Genomic DNA, 16,161 nt, shown 5'->3' on the forward strand with positions numbered 1-16,161 from the left:
ACACATGGGCCACGGACCCAGACACACTGTCAGCACCAGAAACAGGAGTGTGCAACACAGCCACAGATGTAGTCACTGACACGTGACCCACTGACCCAGACAGACTGCCAGCACCAGAAACAGGAGTGTGCAACACAGCCACAGATCTTCTAACTGACACGTGAGCCATAGACCCAGATACACTGCCAGGACCTGCAACAGGAGAGGGCACAACTGAGACTGTGCCACTACATGATGCATGACAGCCAACAACAGACACAGTGCCACCATCTGATACATGAGAGTCAACTGCACCTGCGCCACTGGGACAACTGAAATGATGAGCCACAGGGCTGTATGGGCCAGGAGGCAGGGTGGGCCTGGGAGCTGGGGATAGCTGACCTTGAGCCAAATCGGGGTTGGCAGGTGCCAATGGTGTGTGTCTGCGTTTCTTAGGGATGTGTGAGTGCACCCTGGACAGGACAGGACTGCCAAGTGGTGGGGACTCTAAAGAATCAACACCCACCATAGGTGGAGCATCTGCAGCCGGGGATCTTGTTTCTGGGGACGTGCTGGAGCCTGCTTGTCGTTTGCTCTGTGCCTGCCGCCTGGACTCGGAATCATGTGTAATGGGGGAAGCAACAACAGGGGACACCCTCCTCTGCTTCTGACTGGCCTGGATTGGAGTGGAGGTATGGGGGGACTCTGCCGCGGAGACATCTGTTTGGCGTTCAGTAGAAAACATCAGCCTCAGTGCAGCCAGGGGTAAAGTATGCCTGTCCTTGATTGCGCCATTGTCCATGCTAGATGCCTTGTCCGTAGGATGTGCCTTATCCTTAGGTGGAGTGTTGTCTCTGGATGTAGCCTGTGCCCTGGTCGCCGCCCTGTTCCTGCCAGCAGACTTGTCGTATGTGGTGCACCTGTCTCCAGTAGACACCTGCTCTCTGTGTGTGTCCCTGCCCTTGGGAGATGGACCTTGCTCTGCTGTGGGCCTGCCCTTGGGAGTCTCCCTGCTCCTAGAAGGTGCCTTTGTCTTATCACTGTCCTTGAGAGTGTCCCTTTCCTCTGCTGTGGGCCTGCCCTTGGGAGTCTCCCTGCTCCTAGAAGGTGCCTTTGTCTTTTCACTGTCCTTGGGAGTGTCCCTTTCCTCTGTTGTGGGCTTGCCCTTAGGAGTCTCCCTGCTCCTAGGAGGTGCCTTTGTCTTTTCACTGTCCTTGGGAGTGTCCCTTTCCTCTGTTGTGGGCCTGCCCTTGGGAGTCTCCCTGCTCCTAGGAGGTGCCTTTGTCTTTTCACTGTCCTTGGGAGTGTCCCTTTCCTCTGTTGTGGGCCTGCCCTTGGGAGTCTCCCTGCTCCTAGGAGGTGCCTTTGTCTTTTCACTGTCCTTGGGAGTGTCCCTTTCCTCTGTTGTGGGCCTGCCCTTGGGAGTCTCCCTGCTCCTAGGAGGTGCCTTTGTCTTCTGACTGGCCTTGTCCAAGGTACAGTCCATGGACATGTGAGTATCCCTTGCCTTGGGAGTACCTTTTGTGTTGAATGCCTGTGTAGCTCCTGAAGGCATGTCCCCCAACAACACTTGTGGATCCTGTGTGTGTACTCCAGTGTATCTGACGTTGTCTACGTGAACAGATTTAGCTGATCTAGGGGATGGGGTCTGTGCCCTGCGTGCCCTGACGTGCTGTCTGACGCTGCTTCTAGTGCAATAACCTGTATTTGAGTCCTGCTCAGAATAATCACTACCCCCTGAGACATCCAGTGGTGTAGATGGGGAAACAGAAGTAGCACCCTGTTCATGCGACTGTACTATTGCAGACGACACACTGCTTGCCAATGACTGCACTGTCCTGTGTAGACCTGCAAGATCGCCATGCATCCCTTCCATGAATGCCACCACCTGCCCCAACCTCCTATCATGGTCCTGGAAAGCATTTGTCATATTGGTCTGCCCCACACACAGCTGTCGCAGCAGATCAACGGCCTCAGCACACAGTGCATTTTGGCTCACCGTGGCAGGGGCAGCGGTGCCTGCACCGAACGCCACTCTGCTCCCCCTACTCCTCCGGCCACGAACAGTACATGGTGCAGTTGGCGGAAGTGTGGGCCCTGTGTGCTGTCTTCCGACAGAAGGTGATGAGTGCCCACTCCCAGTCTGTGACAACAGTGCAGGCTCACCAAGAGTGTCCGACGAGGAGGACGATGGTGTCTCCACATGCGAGTCCTCAGGGACGGTCCTGTCCCCCTCTCCGGCGCTGGCCTCCTCTGTGTCAGTCTGCGTGTGTGCGAAGTCTGAGCCGGACTCATTTCCTCGACTAATCTCCACCGTCTGTGGCTGAGTGTCCTCTGTCATAGCTGAAATGCACATAAAAGATGTGTGAGTCATGGGCAGACTGACGTACAGAAGGACCAGGATTGCCAAATTACATAGCTGACAAAGATTTTGTAGCCCTCATCCTGCACACGGCCCACCTCTACCAGTCATCCTCACATTTCCTGCCATGGGGCCATGGACCACTAGGGGATGTGCTTCAACACTCAACTACTAAGCAAGTGGCGTGTCAACATGGCGGACCTGGATGTCAAATGAGAACCACCCAATGGGACCAAAATGGCATCACAGAGATACATACGCAACACGGAACTCAATACTGTGTCTGTGCACCAATACATGCATAGCACTCACAGGTTTCCTACACAGACAGTATGCTCACCGCTAGTTTGCTGTTGATCGGCACTCAGACGTTCGGCCAGTTTAGGATGCGTCACTGCAATGATACGGTGCATGAGAGGGGTCATGGAGCATCGGGCCAGACGGGGCGTCCTTGGAATCATGCCCAGTGTTACTTCCGCTACATTCTTGCTCAGCCTGGAAATGTCGTCCCAGCGTTTGTGGCAGTGTGTATGTCGTCTGTTGCACACCCCCAATGCCCGTACTTCCCGTGCTATGCTCCTCCACAGGTCCTTGCAAAGGTGCAGCTTGACCTACCATGATGGGAGACAAAAGGGTTTAAGTCAGTGGACAGTTGGCCTGTCACACACATAGGGGCAAGACGTAACTGTCAGCAGCCATGCACAATCAGGAACATATGTCTAGCCCACACTACACAGCTAAGATAGAAAAAGGCCTGATTATTTGGCCCCCTCATGCACACCAACATGTCCCACACTGCACTTACCACCCGTCCTGGTGCGCCGTAGAGGCGTCCATAGTTGCGGAGTACACCGTCCACGAGGACATCAAGCTCCGCGGCGGTGAAGGGTCGAGACCGGATCTCTTTGCCTCTCGACATGGCAAGATCACGGAGTATGGCACTAGAGCAGCAGTCGGTGGTCAGCTCAGCAGCAGCAGCAGGTCGAGGTGATGGTCACAGGCAGCAGTCGGTGGTCAGCTCAGCAGCAGCAGCAGGTCGAGGTGATGGTCACAGGCAGCAGTCGGTGGTCAGCTCAGCAGCAGCAGCAGGTCGAGGTGAACAGGCAGCACTGGTCCCCAGGGTAGGAAGTGTCATTTTGGCCAACACACATATATAGGGCCCTCAGCACGTGTCAGTGGCATACGTCGCCAGCAATTGGTCAGCCCTGGAAGCGTGTTCGTGAAATGGGCCAATGACTGGCCCTGTTGTTGCGGTGCACTGCTTCCGCTACTTGCGATTGGCCATATGTGGCCAGCGTCCCTCTTCCCATTGGCTGCATGTGCACGGACCGTCACGGGCACACATCGGCAACCGCACGTGCAAGCTTCAGGCACGGATGCTTCAGTTGCAACAATGTTCTATCACTGGCGCCTCCATGGCGGTGCACGTACTCAGCGGGGGAGGTGCAGGCCTATACACCCTTTAGATGTACTCAATGGACATGCCAGTTCATTGTCGTTTGTGTAATGTTGCTGTGCATTGTGTTGTGATGTGTGTCAATCTGTTTCCTGACGTGTGTTTGCTGTCTCTGATTTCCCCCAGGTCACTCCCGCAGCGCATTGATCATGTACGACTATGATCCCTGAACCTGTTTACGTCTGTTTCTGAAGACAATCATGTGAATAAACATGGAGGCAAAACATCATTGTGTGTGTAAGTGCAATTTATTTACAGGTTGTGCTTTTGTGCTGGTGAATATTTACAAGTAAGTGGGGTAGAGGGAGTTGGAGTTGAAGGTAATGGCAGATGAAATGTCCGTGCTGACACCACATTGGGGGGTGTCAGGGTAGTCCAGCAGACCAGTGGGAATGATTGTCTGTGGGACAGGATACTTAGCAGGGTGAATGTCTGGCACAGGCAGTGACATTGTCATTGGCGTCCCCTCTTGGAGCGTGTGGATGGCGCGCCACTTCCTGCCTCGGCCGGCCCCTCCGTCTCTGAGGTGGAACAGAGGCAGCTGGGGGGGCAGGTTGTTGATGGGCCACATCCGTCGCCAGGGGCACAGGTGGTGGTGGCGGCGGTGGAGGCGGAGGTGACGGTGGCGGTGGAGGCGGAGGTGACGGTGGCGGTGGCGCTACGACAATTGGTGGAGGGGGGGGGGTTGTTCCGGCCAACCCATTCCCTCCACATCGTTGCCTGCTGGCCCATGATGTGCACCATCTGGCAAAGGTACCCAGAGATTTCGCGCAAGATGTTGGTGTTGCCCACTGAGTCCTGGTGTGCACGATCAGCGTTTGCCTGGGACCGGTCGTATGACGCCTGGCACCTGGCAAGGGCTTGTAGGGACTCTGGCACTGGATGGGGTAGCTGTCCTTCCTCTGCACGGCGGTGTGTGGCTCGCCTGATTGGCTGATGTCCCGTTGCCTGTGTTTGTGGCCCACTCACCCTGCTTGTGTGTGAGGCCGATGGACCAGCGTCGTGCGCTGGGTTAGGCTGGGTGGCACAGGCAGGAGTCGTGGTACTGGTGATACTGGTGGTACTGGTGGTACTGGTGGTACTGGTGGTGGTGGGGACTGTGCAGATCACAGAGACAGGTGTCGCTGGAGTCACACATGCGACGTTGGTCGGTCCCGGGAGTCCCTGTGAGCCAGATGGCCCTGGCTGTGTGCTTGGTCCCGCTCCATCCTCCGCACCAGAGCTGCCTGTGTCCTCTTCACCAGAGAGTCCTGTATGTGTGGGAGGCGAGGCTGGCGGCCGGGTACTGGTTTCCCCAGTCAGTTCACGATCACCTGAGGGACAAGATAGAGCTGGTCAGTAATGTGGACATTACATGGTCATATAGATTTGTAGACATTTCTGTTTCCTCTCGCACACACCCCACCCTCCACCACCACCACCCTCACCGTGAACATGGGGGCCTGTTGGGAGTTGTAGTTTGGGCCTCTCACACACCCCACCCTCCACCACCACCACCCTCCCCGTGAACATGGGGGCCTGTTGGGAGTTGTAGTTTGGGCCTCTCACACACCCCACCCTCCACCACCACCACCCTCACCGTGAACATGGGGGCCTGTTGGGAGTTGTAGTTTGGGCCTCTCACACACCCCACCCTCCACCACCACCACCCTCCCCGTGAACATGGGGGCCTGTTGGGAGTTGTAGTTTGGGCCTCTCACACACCCCACACTCCACCACCACCACCCTCACCGTTAACATGGGGGCCTGTTGGGAGTTGTAGTTTGGGCCTCTCACACACCCCACCCTCCACCACCACCACCCTCCCCGTGAACATGGGGGCCTGTTGGGAGTTGTAGTTTGGGCCTCTCACACACCCCACCCTCCACCACCACCACCCTCACCGTGAACATGGGGGCCTGTTGGGAGTTGTAGTTTGGGCCTCTCACACACCCCCCCCTCCACCACCACCACCCTCACCGTGAACATGGGGGCCTGTTGGGAGTTGTAGTTTGGGCCTCTCACACACCCCACCCTCCACCACCACCACCCTCACCGTGAACATGGGGGCCTGTTGGGAGTTGTAGTTTGGGCCTCTCACACACCCCACCCTCCACCACCACCACCCTCACCGTGAACATGGGGGCCTGTTGGGAGTTGTAGTTTGGGCCTCTCACACACCCCACCCTCCACCACCACCACCCTCACCGTGAACATGGGGGCCTGTTGGGAGTAGTAGTTTGGGCCTCTCACACACCCCACCCTCCACCACCACCACCCTCACCGTGAACATGGGGGCCTGTTGGGAGCCATGTACATGTTTGTGAGTTGGTGTCCAACGTGCATGGGTTGGGGCGTAGGAGATGTTTCTTCTCAGTTGTGTGAGCCTGACCATGTCGTGCTGATCGTGGTGCTTGGTTTGTACTCACCAGCCTCTTCTCCTTCATCAAGTCCGTCTAGGCTCTCTGGGTGTAGTATCACCAGCACCTTCTCCTCCCAATCGGTGTAGGGTATGGGCTCCGGGGGTGTTCCACCGCCAGTATGATTGGCTCTGGCAAAGTTTTTAGCTCGGATGCCCTTCACCCTGGTCTTCAGGTCATGCCACCGCCTCTGAATGTCATGCTTCGTCCTCGGCACAGTCCCCGACGCATTCACCCGAGTGACGATCCTGTCCCACATGTGGTTCTTTTGCGCCACGGACGTCTGCTGGACTTGGGCCCCGAAGATGTGGGGCTCAACACGGATTATTTCATCTACCATTACCCTCAACTCGGTCTCCGTGAATTTAGGTTTTTTTTTGGGTGCCATGGTGTGTGGTGCTCAGTGTGTGAGTTGAGTGAGTTGGGGGGTGCAGGTGTGTGGTGTGTGATGTGTAGGATTTGTGTGGTGGGTGTTTGTGTGGTGGGTGTGGTAGGGTGGTGGTTGTGTGTCTTCTATGTGAGTTCGCAGTATCTCGAATAGGGCCTCTTGCTAGCAGCAATGCTGTGATGCAAAGGATTGTGGTAGTGTGTGGGTGTCATTTTATAGTCGTGTCTCAATGGTTGTTGGCAGTCAGGTGGTAGGTGGGCGTGTTGACTAGTGTGCATTATTGGATACTTGGGACGTGTCATGGTGGCTTGTGCTTGGTGTTGGTGTATGGGGGGGCGTTGTCAATGTTCGTATGTTTGCTTTTGACTTGCGGTACACTTTCTAACATTTGTTTGCCGCTAGGGATGTTGTGCGTGTTGGCCTTCCGCAGTGATGCTGTGTTTATCGTTGCATTCTTTCCGCCGCGGACGTGGATGGCTGTGCATTCCGTGGTACGGGCGGATTTATCCTAATTGCGGCCACGGAGTGTTCACAGGTATGGCGGTACATGTGTTATTTTCCGCGGTCATTTCCGTCCGCGGCAGTGGTTGTTCATTGGACTCCGTCCGCCGCGGACGGAGTTCGATGTGTTCCGTCCACCACGGACGGTGTTGGTTATGATCCGTCCGCCGCGGTCGGAGTTTCGTGACATGATTATCCTAATCCCAACCGCGGAATCTCCGCGGCGCAGACGGGAGTAAAATTTCCCCCACCATTTCCGTCCGCCATCCTAATCGACCCCTCAGTGTGGGAGGGTATACTCAGATGTAAGTCCCTTGCTCATTGCACCATTAGGATTCAAGCAAGCCGGGCCGAAGAAGGCTGTGATGCCAGAAACCGGTCCCCGGAAGCTTGTTTTCTTCCCAGTATAAGAATTGGCTTGGTAGTTTGGTTTGCCCTGTTCCCATCATGCACTGGGACAGGAACAGACTAATTTGCATATAGCCAGGTTCTGAGCTGGGATGGTGCAGTGAGCTAAAAAACGGTGATGGATTAAAACCATGATCTATTGACTTGGTAAGAGTATTCTGCATCATTCAGAAACTCTGTCCATCACCACCACCCTTTTCCAAAATCGGTTTTATCCACACTATAGGGCTCATTAGGATGGCGGACGGAAGAGCCACCGCGGCCCTGGAGTAGGCGGAAAAAGCCTTTTCCGTGTCCGCCTGCCGCGGATACTCCGTCCGCCATATCAGGATAGGAAAACGTGTCAAATTTCCGTCCGCGACGGAAAAGCACGCTCCGCCGCCGAACTACACACGAGAGCGTGGCGGACGGAACACATCCGGAGGCCACGCCGTACGGACTGACGTCGAAGACCGTCCTCCAAATCAAGATGGCGGAAAATACACATAAAACCGCAGCGGAAAAACAACCTGTCTGAACACGGCGGAATCCCCACTGCGAAGACAGGTGACATAGCAGAGATACCCACCGCAAGCTGACCAACACCATGGACCCAGCGCTACACGCTTTCCCGATGCTCTTCGCGATCCACCACGTCCTAGTCATGGCCCACCACGGACGACGACGCAGGTAAGGCACAAACCATTGGCTGTCTGCAGGGGAATACCAGTAAGGGACGTGACGTAGGGAGGGGGAGTGTCATGTTACCGAAACCACTGATGAGAAGCAAATACAATTACACATTAGTAGTACGCAAGCAGGAATGACAACGACAGACCACGAGACCTGATAGACTACCTTTATTGTACAAAATAGGGGTTAAATCACAGTGTATGCGTGAGCATGGGCAAAGTGGGCACCACAGCAGCTACATCATTGGCAGTCAACGAGAGGGCAGAATGCAGTATCAGAGCATCAACAGGGCATTGTGCAGTACAGAGCAGGTACATCAGAGGCAGTAAACGAGAGGGCAGAATGCAGTATCAGAGCATCAACAGGGCATTGTGCAGTACAGAACAGGTACATCAGAGGCAGCACAACTACGTGTCCCTACCAAACCGTCACAGGGACTACAAGAGTGCCACGCAGTTCTCAATGGACACACCATGTGAACTAACATTTGAGTGAAGTGTACAGCACCTCACATCACAGAATCAGGGGGACTGTGTGAACTACCTGCCTCGGACACACTGGCAGCACCAGCAACAGGAGTGTGAGACACAGCCACAGCCCGAGTGACACACACATGGGCCACGGACCCAGACACACTGGCAGCACCAGCAACAGGAGTGTGAGACACAGCCACAGCCCGAGTGACACACACATGGGCCACGGACCCAGACACACTGGCAGCACCAGCAACAGGAGTGTGAGACACAGCCACAGCCCGAGTGACACACACATGGGCCACGGACCCAGACACACTGGCAGCACCAGCAACAGGAGTGTGAGCCTGGAAATGTCGTCCCAGCATTTGTGGCAGTGTGTATGTCGTCTGTTGCACACCCCCAATGCCCGTACTTCACGTGCTATGCTCCTCCACAGGTCCTTGCGAAGGTGCAGCTTGACCTACCATGATGGGAGACAAAAGGGTGTAAGTCAGTGGACAGGTGGCCTGTCACACACATAGGGGCAAGACGTTACTGTCAGCAGCCATGCACAATCAGGAACATATGTCTAGCCCACACTACACAGCTAAGATAGAAATAGGCCTGATCATTTGGCCCCCTCATGCACACCAACATGTCCCACACTGCACTTACCACCCGTCCCGGTGCGCCGTAGAGGCGTCCATAGTTGCGGAGTACACCGTCCACGAGGACATCAAGCTCCGCGGCGGTGAAGGGTCGAGACCGGATCTCTTTGCCTGACGACATGGCAAGATCACGGAGTATGGCACTAGAGCAGCAGTCGGTGGTCAGCTCAGCAGCAGCAGCAGGTCGAGGTGATGGTCACAGGCAGCAGTCGGTGGTCAGCTCAGCAGCAGCAGCAGGTCGAGGTGATGGTCACAGGCAGCAGTCGGTGGTCAGCTCAGCAGCAGCAGCAGGTCGAGGTGATGGTCACAGGCAGCAGTCGGTGGTCAGCTCAGCAGCAGCAGCAGGTCGAGGTGATGGTCACAGGCAGCAGTCGGTGGTCAGCTCAGCAGCAGCAGCAGGTCGAGGTGATGGTCACAGGCAGCAGTCGGTGGTCAGCTCAGCAGCAGCAGCAGGTCGAGGTGATGGTCACAGGCAGCAATGGTCCCCAGGGTAGGAAGTTTCATTTTGGCCAACACACATATATAGGGCCCTCAGCACGTGTCAGTGGCATACGTCGCCAGCAATTGGTCAGCCCTGGAAGCGTGATCGTGAAATGGGCCAATGACTGGCCCTGTTGTTGCGGTGCACAGCTTCCGCTACTTGCGATTGGCCGTATGCGGCCAGCGTCCCTCTTCCCATTGGCTGCATGTGCAGGGACCGTCACGGGCACACATCGGCAACCGCACGTGCAAGCCTCAGGCACGGATGCTTCAGTTGCAACAATGTACTATCACTGGCGCCTCCATGGCGGTGCACGTACACAGCGGGGGAGGTGCAGGCCTATACACCCTGTAGATGTACTCAATGGACATGCCAGTTCATGACCCCCCTTACAGTCACCTTGCATCATCCACCGTACACCGACCGGAGCGGCCGGCCCATGAACAACCGCCGTGCCAGGCCCTGCCCAGGACCGCCGTGCCGGCCATGGCAACAACCGCCATTGCACGCCCCTTCCACTACCGCCGTGCCAGGCCCTGCCCAGGACCGCCGTGCCGGCCATGGCAACAACCGCCATTGCACGGCCCTTCCACTACCGGCGTTCCCTGGCGGTCCGTGCAATGGCGGTTGTTGCCATGGCCGGCACGGCGGTCCTGGGCAGGGCCTGGCACGGCGGTAGTGGAAGGGCCGTGCAATGGCGGTTGTTGCCATGGCCGGCACGGCGGTCCTGGGCAGGGCCTGGCACGGCGGTTGTTCATGGGCCGGCCGCTCCGGCCGGTGTACGGTGGATGATGCAAGGTGACTGTAAGGGGGGTCATGAACTGGCATGTCCATTGAGTACATCTACAGGGTGTATAGGCCTGCACCTCCCCCGCTGTGTACGTGCACCGCCATGGAGGCGCCAGTGATACAACATTGTTGCAAATCGACCATCCGTCCCGGAACCTTACACATGCACTTGCCGGTGTGTGGGCGTGACGGTCTGTGCACGTGCAGACAGTGTGAATGTCGAAGGCGGCCCGCGTATGCCCAGACGTAAACAGCGGATGCAGTGCACCGCCATGGCGTGATCAATGTTTGCATCTTAGCCGATGATGCACCTTGTACCATTGTCTGCAGCTGCCTGCTCACGGTTGTGTGCGTGATTGCGTGGCTACACATGTCATGCTCCATCCCATGTGTGTCCATACCATGGCCATCGGTGAGCCACAAGTGTCCATCACGTGTGCATGTCCACATCGGGTAGTACCCTACACAATGTTGTCGTACCTCACATGTACACAGTAGATCCCGTATGTATGGGCACCTGTGAATCAGTTGTCAGTGAGTGGTATGTGTCAGATGATGACTATGGTGGGGGTTCTGTTGTGTACTGTACATGTGTGTTGCCTATTGTGTCCCCATGCATGTGATGTCCGTATGCCCACCATTCCTGGTGTTGCCATTGGTGCATCATGATATGGGGGGGTGGGGGGGTGTTTAATTTTGTATGTGTGCATGTACTTGCATGTGTGCATGTGATGTTGGGCCTACACATGTGGGTCATGTCACATGTCTGGTTGGCAGTGATGTTGAGGTGAGACACTGTGCATTGCACATGTTGCTAAACATCATGTTGCTAGTGGATGCACATTGTAGCTACGTCGGTCCATGTTGTCCTGACAATCAGAGGAGTCACACATATGACAAGCATACACTGGATACTACATGTTGGTAGAGGGCGTTGACATGTGATTGAGGTGCACACACGTGCGTTGTATGTTATTTGACTTCCATTCCATCTACTCCCACACAGGAGGGCTCCAAATGTCCTTCGCCCATACACTGTGCTGGAGGATATGGTGGACGAGGAGGTGATCCGGAAATTCAGGCTGGATCGCCGTCGATTGTTGGAACTTGTGACCCTATTGTCTCCTCACCTGCAGCCGCGAAGAACATATCCAGGTTCCATGACACCCACGCAAAAGGTGATGGCGGCACTCCATTTCTTCGCAACAGGCACATTCCAGTACACAGTTGGAGATGCCGGGGGAATGTCACAGGCCATGTTCAGCACGGTACTCCGGGATGTACTGACAGCCATGATGCTGTACAAGCATGACTATATACATTTCCCTCAGGCGGCGGACTTGCCAGCGGTCAAAGCTGGCTTCTATGCCCTGGGTCGTATACCACACGTTGTGGGTTCCATTGATGGCACGCATATCGCGCTCATTGCACCACGGGCACGTGAGCAGGTGTATAGGAATCGGAAACACTTCCATTCCCTGAACGTGCAGGTGGTGTGCCAGGCCGACAACATCATCTCACATGTGTGTGCAAGATTCCCTGGCTCTGCACATGACGCCCACATCATGCGGAGCAGCATGGTCCCCCAACTGATGGCTAATCTTCGTCCAGCACAAGCGTGGCTTGTTGGTGAGTATGCTGTGGTGACAGGAGTGATATCTGTGTGGCATGGTGTGCCCCACAATGCAGGTTGTGATGTTTCTCTCTCTCTCTCTCTCTTCCACCAACACAGGCGACTCGGCTTACCCAAACAGGCCTTGGCTGCTCAGTCCCTTACGCAATCCCACTACACCAGGAGAAATGAGATACAATGATGCCCATGGTAGGACACGTCGAGTGGTAGAACGGACATTTGGCCTGCTCAAGTCAAGGTTTCGGTGCCTGGATAAGACTGGAGGGGCCCTGCCTTACTCACCAGGCAAAGTATGCAAGATCGTGATAGCGTGCTGCATGCTTCACAACCTGGCTGTGCGCTATAACATTGAACTGCTCTTGGACCCTGATGAACTGCAAGTTCCTCGCCCTCCCGACCCAGCCATGTCAACTGATGAGGATAGTGGTGAGGAGGAAGGTGTGGACCAGAGGCGCCAGATCATTGATCGCTACTTCCCTTGATTGTGAGTGTGCTCCTCTTGTGCTGCTTGGGTATGCCCTGTGAATGTGTGCTGGTGTTGTGGCATAGTGGTGTGCTTCATCTCTGTGTTCTGCTATGTGATGCATGCATGTGTGTGTGTGTGCTAAATTGTGGCCAATGCACGTCTCCATGATGTGTGTCGTCTCATCCATTACTGTTGTGATGCGTGTGGGTTGTTAAATGTTGCACTGCAGTGTGTTCTGATGAGTGTGATCTTGTTTCCTGACGTGTCTTTGCGGTTTCTATTTTCCCTAGGTCACTCCCGCAGCGCCATGATTCTGTACCAGTTGGATACCTGTACCTAGTAACATCTGTTTCTGATGCATTCATGTGAATAAACATGGAGACAACACATGATTGAGTGAGTAAGTGGCTTTTATTTACAAAATGTGCATGGGTGTAGGTGCATATTTACAAATGAGTGAAGGGGTGGGGGAGTGAGAGTAGAAGGTTATGGCAGATGAAATGTCCGTGCGGACACCACATAGGGTGGTGTCTGCCTAGTACAGCAGGCCTGTGGCAGGTGGGACCGGATAGTTGGCAGGGTGAATGGCATGCGCAGGTACAGGTACAGTCATTTTCTGTTCCTCTTGGAGCGTGTGGCAGCTGCTTCCACACTGCTGTCGCCCACTTCCAGCCTCGGTCGGCCCCTGCGTCTTAGTGCCGGTACGGTGTCAGCTGGTTGCGCTGGGGCATCGGGTACCACATCCGCCGCAGGTGGCGGTGGCGGTGGCGGTGGCGGTGGCGGTGGCGTTGTTTGTGGCCTGATTGTCCTGGTGAAGATGTCCACTAGTTGGCCAAGCCGCCTCTCAATGGCCCCCAACATTGCAGTGTTATCTACAAAGTCCTGGTGGGCCCGGTCTGCCTGTGCCTGACCACGTTGGTAGCTCACCTCCACCCTGCCCAGTGCCTCCAATGACTGTTGCACTGGATTGGGTGTGTTGGTATCCTCCCGTGTTCTTTGGCGTATGCTCCTGCCTGCCGGATCTGGCCTTGCATCTCTGCCTTGCCTCACACTCTCCCTGCGTGGCTGGGATGGCGCTGGCACGGCGTTGGCCGTTGGGTTGGGCAGGGTGGCAGGGGCAGGAGTGGTGGTAGTAGTGGTGGTGGTGGTGGAGGTGGTGCTGGTGGTGGCTGTGCAGGTCACAGTGGCCGGTGTTGTCACAATGGCAGAGGCCGTAGTTGTTGGTGCAGGGGTGACCTGGGAGCCAGATGGCCCTGGCTGGCTGCTTGTGCCGGGATCATCCTCTGCCCCGGAGGTGGCTGGCCAATCGTCCCCTGAGACGTCTGTGATTGGCGAGTCTGGAGGGCGGGTGTTGCTTCCAGCTGTCAGATGAGGATGACCTGCAATACCAAAATGTGAGGATGAGTAATGTGGACTTGACAGGTTGTTTTCACTTTTTTGGCCGATTCTGTCTGCACTGGTACTCACCCCACCCACCACCACCACCACCGCCATCCCTATGGACATGGGGGCCTGTTGGGAGTTGTGGTTCCATCCCCTCACACCCACCACCACCCACCACCACCACCACCGCCATCCCTATGGACATGGGGGCCTGTTGGGAGTTGTAGTTCCATCCCCTCACACCCACCACCACCCACCACCACCACCACCGCCATCCCTATGGACATGGGGGCCTGTTGGGAGTTGTGGTTCCATCCCCTCACACCCACCACCACCACCGCCATCCCTATGGACATGGGGGCCTGTTGGGAGTTGTGGTTCCATCCCCTCACACCCACCACCACCACCGCCATCCCTATGGACATGGGGGCCTGTTGGGAGTTGTGGTTCCATCCCCTCACACCCACCACCACCACCGCCATCCCTATGGACATGGGGGCCTGTTGGGAGTTGTGGTTCCATCCCCTCACACCCACCACCACCCACCACCACCACCACCGCCATCCCTATGGACATGGGGGCCTGTTGGGAGTTGTGGTTCCATCCCCTCACACCCACCACCACCACCGCCATCCCTATGGACATGGGGGCCTGTTGGGAGTTGTGGTTCCATCCCCTCACACCCACCACCACCACCGCCATCCCTATGGACATGGGGGCCTGTTGGGAGTTGTGGTTCCATCCCCTCACACCCACCACCACCCACCACCACCACCACCGCCATCCCTATGGACATGGGGGCCTGTTGGGAGTTGTAGTTCCATCCCCTCACACCCACCACCACCCACCACCACCACCACCGCCATCCCTATGGACATGGGGGCCTGTTGGGAGTTGTGGTTCCATCCCCTCACACCCACCACCACCACCGCCATCCCTATGGACATGGGGGCCTGTTGGGAGTTGTGGTTCCATCCCCTCACACCCACCACCACCACCGCCATCCCTATGGACATGGGGGCCTGTTGGGAGTTGTGGTTCCATCCCCTCACACCCACCACCACCACCGCCATCCCTATGGACATGGGGGCCTGTTGGGAGTTGTGGTTCCATCCCCTCACACCCACCACCACCCACCACCACCACCACCGCCATCCCTATGGACATGGGGGCCTGTTGGGAGTTGTGGTTCCATCCCCTCACACCCACCACCACCCACCACCACCACCACCGCCATCCCTATGGACATGGGGGCCTGTTGGGAGTTGTGGTTCCATCCCCTCACACCCACCACCACCCACCACCACCACCACCGCCATCCCTATGGACATGGGGGCCTGTTGGGAGTTGTGGTTCCATCCCCTCACACCCACCACCACCCACCACCACCGCCATCCCTATGGACATGGGGGCCTGTTGGAGTGATTTCGACGTTGGTGAGTATGTGGACTGCATGCATGGGTTGGGGTCTGGGAGATGTGTCTTCACAGTTGTGTCAGGCACACCATGTAGTAGTGCTCGTGGTGCTTGGTTTGTACTTACCAGCCTCTTCTCCCTCAGGAAGTCCATCAAGGCTCTCAGGGTGGATGATGGTCATCACCTTGTCCTCCCACTCGGTGTAGGGTAAGGGCTCCGGAGGGGTTCCACCGCCTGTATGATTAGCCCGGAGATAGTTCTTGGCTCGTATGGCTTTGACGCGGGTCTTTAGATCGTGCCACCGCCTCTGGATGTCCTGCTTCGTCCTCGGGACGCTCCCGGAGGCATTCACCCTGGTGACTATCCGGTCCCACATGCTGTTTCTCCTGGCTATGCTGGTCTGCTGCACTAGGGCCCCGAATAAGTGGGGTTCCACACGGATGATCTCATCGACCATAACCTTCAACTCCGTGTCAGTGAATTTTGGGGTTTTTTTTGGTGCCATGGTGTGTGGTGCTCGGGGTGTGGGTTTGCGTGGATGGGGTGGTGCAGGTGTGTGGTGTGTAAGAATGGTGTGGTGGGTGTTTGTGTGGTGGGTGTGTTTGGGTGTGGGTTGTGTGAATGCTATTTCTCTTTGGGCTCAGTTCAGTGGTGTGTCCTGCTAGCAGCTATGCTGTGATGCAGAGGATTTGTGGAGTGGGTGGG

At 56.3% G+C, this 16,161-nt stretch overlaps 1 long non-coding RNA gene across 1 annotated transcript; it reads left to right on the top strand.

Moving 5' to 3' along the window:
• The first annotated feature begins 12,013 nt into the window (after positions 1-12,013).
• On the top strand, positions 12,014-13,129 carry LOC144771965 (uncharacterized). The gene is made up of 3 exons (XR_013599565.1): positions 12,014-12,187; positions 12,291-12,675; positions 12,948-13,129. It is a non-coding gene; the product is annotated as an uncharacterized LOC144771965 (long non-coding RNA).
• The last annotated feature ends 3,032 nt before the right edge of the window (positions 13,130-16,161 follow it).

This window comes from Lissotriton helveticus, chromosome 8 (genome assembly GCF_964261635.1).
Source record: "Lissotriton helveticus chromosome 8, aLisHel1.1, whole genome shotgun sequence".
NCBI classification, from domain to species: Eukaryota; Metazoa; Chordata; class Amphibia; order Caudata; family Salamandridae; genus Lissotriton; species Lissotriton helveticus.